The 6002-nt window shown below is 44.1% G+C and overlaps 1 protein-coding gene across 1 annotated transcript in view; it reads left to right on the top strand.

Moving 5' to 3' along the window:
• Positions 1-1310: 1310 nt before the first annotated feature.
• Positions 1311-6002, top strand: part of Rdx (BTB/POZ and MATH domain-containing protein rdx) — a 99140-nt gene continuing 94448 nt past the window's right edge. Inside the window, exons 1-2 of the mRNA XM_076444839.1 lie at positions 1311-1902; positions 2641-2699. The gene's annotated coding sequence lies outside the window, so the exon portion shown is untranslated. The remainder of the gene's footprint in view (positions 1903-2640; positions 2700-6002) is intronic.

Here is a 6002-nt window from a genome sequence, read left to right as displayed (position 1 = left end):
GAATATTTATAAACACGTAGAAACGTGTTTGTATTTATCCCCATTCTGCACTCTGTGGATTGTAAAAGTGTTGAGCTTTTTAAAATTCACGTTATTTAAAAAGAAAACTGAGCGAATAAGTGCATATTTTTCAATCTACTGCACTGAGTGCACTGTAGTACGCCGTACGCCACTTGCGGTCACCTAGTAGTAGTAGTAGTAGTAGTAGTAGTCGTGGTAATTGCCGGGGAAGGGCGGGTCGGCCGCCGCTCGCTTCCTTAGGGCACACCGGATCTTTAATCACTAGTATCACAATTGGCGCTGCCGGCACTCGGCCCTTTTGCGGGTTGCAGTTATCCACGTTTTTCAGCCGTCCCTTCTGTTTTATTCGGCCCGGACCATTTTCAGAGTCGTCGACTTACTAGACGGGTCGGTCATCATTGATGAGATGGGCCATGCTACCTAATTTGTCAGTTTTTGAGCTGTTTTACGGCTCGGTATGAACGTCGGGCCCCCTCACCTTCAGACCTGCAGGGTGTCTCGCCTGCCCTTTCAGACTCCCCCCACTTCACCATATTTTCATGTCGAATGTGTCAAGTTTTGAAGCCCGTCCCTACTCTGTTTCCAAATAGTCCAGAAACCTGCCCACACCCTCCCCTAGGGCTAATCCCTCCGCCTGTGTCCATTCGGTCTTCACCTGCCGAACCTACTTCGCGATGGGGTTGAGAAGGAAGGGTTCACCAACTTCACCGAAATCTGTCTCCTGAGAGATTTTGATATCAGGTTCATCGAGATCTTCCTTCTTGGGTAGGCTTGACACATCCTAGAAAATATGGCTGATTGTTTGGATGTGACCATCATCCTCGGTTCTGGTCGGTGTTCAGCTATTAGCTCCGTCCACCCGGTCTTTCCCTTAATTCCGTTTGCGTTTCTTGATTCCATTTTTTAGTAGGGTCCGTGCCCAGTTTCCACAGTGGTACCATTTGTTCGCTGACCACCCCCTTTCCTTACTCTCTCCCCCAAACAGGGGAGATAGAGCAGCGGCGGGTACCCTTATGAGGCGGGATGGCCAACTTGGGCTTCCAACAGTTCACCGATTCCCTGGATAAAGGGGAAATTGTTGCCATTGGTTGCCCTATGACCCCGAGAGTAGGTACCGAGCCCGTAGCAGGAGAAAAAACCACCTTGGAAATTTATGCCACACCCGGGAATCGAACCCTGGCCTTCCTGCTACGAATCAGACACTCTACCACCTGAGCCACTGACCCGCCTTGCGGTCACCTAACATTGGTATCGTTTCGGAACAGAGCGCCCAAGCGGCAACATCGAGAATTATTTTTTCTGTGTGATTATTACACGTTCGCCGGTTAGTGAATAAGATACGGTAATAACAGTAAGATGTCAAGTATGTTGGGTCGTACGAGGAATTACGCGCTGGGGAAAGATTGAATGAGCGAATGCTTACTATCGAAACATTCGTTCTGCTATTCCGATCCGCTGGGCTAGGCAATCGCGTCGGTACAGGCTGTCCTTTCTTCGCAGTCTAATTCGCTACGACAGATTGGAAAACTGCGAGTATCGCGACGAGTACGGCGATAGCATCGAAAATACTATCGTTCAGCCGGTTGTGCGGTTACCGGTTCGTTATTTCATTAAACGTCAGCCTAACCTAACTCTCGCGTCGTCCAGAAGTTTTTCTTCTTTCTTTTCGTTTCTTTTTGTTGGAACGAGGTTATTCGATCAAGCGGGGATGCTTCGCCTTTTTTTAGCCACGAACAATGTCGTAAGTTCATTCGAAATGTTAGTGCGTGGAACATGTGCGTGTAAGTTGCAGCCTAGCGCGAATTACAGCTCCGGTTTGACATTGTAAACACGACGACGTTACTTGACCTTACAATGGAAAGTTGGACAACCTTGACTTTGGCAAGTATACAATGACCGAGTAGTCACCATTGTCGACTACGGTTTCAAACCTTTTTCTGTAGTAATTGTAATCGCTGTAATCGATCAAATGATAGTTGTAAACGGATATTGACAAACAGAAGATTTGCTTGCATCGAGCTTGTTCGTCTGTAACCCGTCAATGAATCCTCTGCTTTGTTTATACGTTTCGAATGACAGTTTCACGTTTGCTCCATTTCGATAATTTAACAAGGACTCGACTTTGTCGAAGAAGAATTATCGATCGAATATATGTCATAGTTTGTGTGCTTCAGCGTGTTCGAAAAATGTTTGTTGTCCGATACTTAACCTATTAACCTTTAGTTACTCAATTAGTGCAAAATTGCTCGCATAGGATCTTGTAGGACCCAATATAATAATATGTTTCAATCCAGATGATACAACTATTTTAACATTTCTCTTCTCTGTTAACATTTTTTGACAGGAATTACGCATTTGTGAAGACATTGAAATCACTAATAACTAAAGGTTAACCGGGAAACAGTCGAATTTCATTGTTATTCTTACTCTTCGCTGTATTCCTGCAACGACTCCCAGTGCTCCCAGTGTCAAATATTATTCGGGTATCCATGACCGAAAAATCAGCCGGCTAACAAATCGAAGAAAGTGTTGCACATATTGCGAAATGTATACATATACATATAGACAAATGTATGCGTAAAAACCAAGTTGTAATGTAAATACGTTGTTTTTTTGCAGATAATCTATAAGCGCATTTGTTACGGTGCAGTGGCAATTATTCTGGCATCTTTATTTCGGTGAGTCATTTCGTACACAAGGATAAGCTGTCTTAATATTAGCATCCATATATCATACCATTTGTTGACAAAGTTCTTTTGAGCATATTTGATGATTGATTTTATAAGTTCTTTTGGAGTGTGACAATACTTTATGAAACAATCGATTACATTTAATTAGTTATTTTATTTTCCATGGCGATAGTTTAAAAATAGTCTAAAATGAGAAGTAATGAACACGAAAATTGAGATATGGTCGTGTTCTAAAAGATTTGAATACATCAAGTGTAAATTCGATTCTTATACAAAATCTAATTATCCTCCGTTATTATAAAACTTTGTATCTCGTCTGAGGTTCGGAAATTTACAGCCGCCATCTTTATCGACGGAATTCTATCGGAGGATAGTTAGAATTTTGTAATTCCACCGCTAGATAACGCTCGCAGTCCGGCATCTTTTCTAACGATAACGATGTTTCCCGTGGTTTTGTAATCAGATTTCGGCAGCAATCTTTTTGAACTGTTTTGCGAGATTTTAGTATTTGAAACAAATTGTTGACTGTGCGTTTGTGTTGTTCCGTGTTTCAAACGAGAACGTTCAAGAATAGGAATTCCATTATTTATCTGGGAAATATCGAAAATCTGCAACGTAAGTATGTACAATGTGACATTCAAGGAATTATTTATAAACATGTTTCAAACATAACGCTACAGCACCTGCATATTATCGTATTCGGAACAAAATCACGGAATATTTGAGGAGATTGTATCGATGTTCAAAAAATTCATTGCGTTTGCTATTTTTTTTCATTGGTTCGTAGGTTTCACGCATTTTTGGTTAGGTTGTCGATAAAGATATTGATATGCAAATAGTACTCTACATTTCTATTGAAACGATTCCTTCCATCATTTACAATAAACAATTAAGTTTACAATTGTCATGTTATTCGTTGACTATTCAGTGTGTCGTAACGTACGAATTAAATTCAAACGGCCACCATGACACTACGTGATTCAGCGTAGACACTGTCATCGATACCGTTCCGTTTCAAACTTTTAATGCTTTTTCCAATCGTACGAAAAATTGTAGAAACAACAAAATCGTTTAGAAAGTAAAGTATTGGCATTTATTGCCGACCTAGTTCGCAGCGAGCATTTTTCCTCTGTTTTTTCGCTAATATCACGTAACGATGCTTACGGAGGTTTCACTTTTCCGGGACAGACCAATTTCACTGTGCGCCCGTGTCCGTGTTGTCGGCGACCATTACCGAGATTATGGATAGACGGCGAATTTTAATTACTTAATAAAATAATAATTATTTTAAAACGGTAAAAACATTAGAAAAATCGGAAAAAACTGTAATATTGTTTTCAACCTATCAAACATATCTTGATAGAAAATAAATGTCTAATTTCAGTCTAGTAATTGCAGTCTAGTAATCAGTGAACGAACAGAAGAGCGGAAAACGACGGTGCATTCTCGAGTTGCGAGTTGCGAGTTGCGAGTTGCGAGTTGCGAATCGCGAGGAGAAAAAGCGAAGGGCGTATGGGGCGATACTCGGCAGGAGTAATCTTGGGGCGGGGATCTAAACGAGGAGAACTGAATTAGCGCGGGAGGATTCGTTCGGCAAGCGATAATTTGAAGTTAACCGACCCTATTGTCGGGGATTCGCTGACGCGTGCAACACTAGAAACCCGTGTCCGCGGACGCTTAACCAATTTCCGCTTGTTTTACCAAAATCGAGGTCGTGGAGCCGTTAAGCGTCAAGGATCACTTACGATCATCAACTCAAGATTCTACGTGCATGACTCATGGAACTCTTTTATCTCGGACTCGGACCACTGCCACGGAGTGATTCCTTCCATATGCGTGGCTGTTGTGCTCGGCTCGGCTCGGCTCGGCTTAATTCGACTCGGCTCGGTTCGGCTTGGCTCGGCTTGCCTCGCCTCGGCTTGCCTCGCCTCGGCTCGCTGAGTACACGCGCGCGCGCGCGCGGCCTTAAATAATGCTCCATTGTTGAAATATTATCCCCCGCCGCCCCTTTGTGCCCTCGGCCCCCTCCCTTGCCCCCTTGCCCTGTTCGATCGGGTTCACTTCGCTATCGCGACTTTTACGCCTACCACGGAGCAACGTTTAACATTTCGAAGCGCAGGAACGCCACCTTAGGCTCTCCTCGTTAGCTCAACAATAGACCGGTCGAGAATCGAAGCCTGAACGATTAGCCTCGCCGCTTGGTAGCCGCAAGTCGTTTCGAGAACTTAATAGGATTGCCATTATCTCGTCCCGTCGCGTCGGAAAGATAACTTTCATCCGATCTTTATTGGTTATCCGATATATACGTACCTATGTATGTATATGTATACACCGTTTGCTCTTCCGCTTTTGAAAATACAACCGAGTATTCTCGGCATCCAGGGAACGAAGTTAAATTTTTGTTCGACTCTTCCGTGAGATTAGGAGCCGACCGCAGGTATGCGATCCTTCGCGTCGCAAAAGTGCCACCCAAGTAGATTCTTCCGTGTGCCGCGTGTGTCGAGACAATGGGCCGCAACATTAGCCAGCTCGGCATTGTTCCACCGACGCGTGCAATTAATCAAGAAACTCTCTTTGTTCCTTTGAGGAGCGATTCCTCGGGAATAGAAACTTTTATCCAGTCAAACGGAGCGCTTTGACCGACACCTCGCGCACAACACCGTTTCTCTTAACCGCTTCGAATAATCATCCGCTCTTTGACTGTGTTTCATTTATTCCTTATTATTCTTTAATTCCCTTAACCTCGAAAATCGCGAAATTTCAGGTCGCATTCAAGTTGACCGCGATCAGAATTGGTGGTTCCGGCTAGTTGCTAAGAGCGAGGAAAAAGTTGGGTGATTTAGGCAGCACCAGTTTCCTCGTGGAAACGACTCGGTCGTTTGTTCGACGTTTGTTCGTACGGTGGAAGTGGGAAACCCGTACTCGTTAAACGTCTCGAGAAGGCGAAGCTGTGCTTTTAGAGCTAGAGGGTGATTGCGCAACTTCGTCCGAGCCTGCTCGTAGTTCCTTATCGAACGCTACCCTTGAAAACGTATCCCGGAATCGACGAATTTCGAATTTAAATTCAAATTCGCATCGACAAAGTCCATTTAAATGTTCGAATGGCTCGCTTCCACCTCCTGAAGACTCATTCCCGTTCGAACGGCAAAGTTCGTGAAAGGATTTGCGAAAGAACCAGACGCGCGCGAGAGCTTTCGCCGTGTAGTACGGTGGCGAGCCGTCGCGCGTCGCGCGGCAGTCGATCAAAGTCGACAAAGTAGTTTAGCTACTGACATTCAATTACGGGGATTG

Source organism: Lasioglossum baleicum, unplaced genomic scaffold (assembly GCF_051020765.1).
Source record: "Lasioglossum baleicum unplaced genomic scaffold, iyLasBale1 scaffold0021, whole genome shotgun sequence".
Taxonomy (NCBI): Eukaryota; Metazoa; Arthropoda; class Insecta; order Hymenoptera; family Halictidae; genus Lasioglossum; species Lasioglossum baleicum.
The sequence above is the reverse complement of the archived record's forward strand: the minus strand, read 5'-3'. Positions and strand labels throughout refer to the sequence as shown.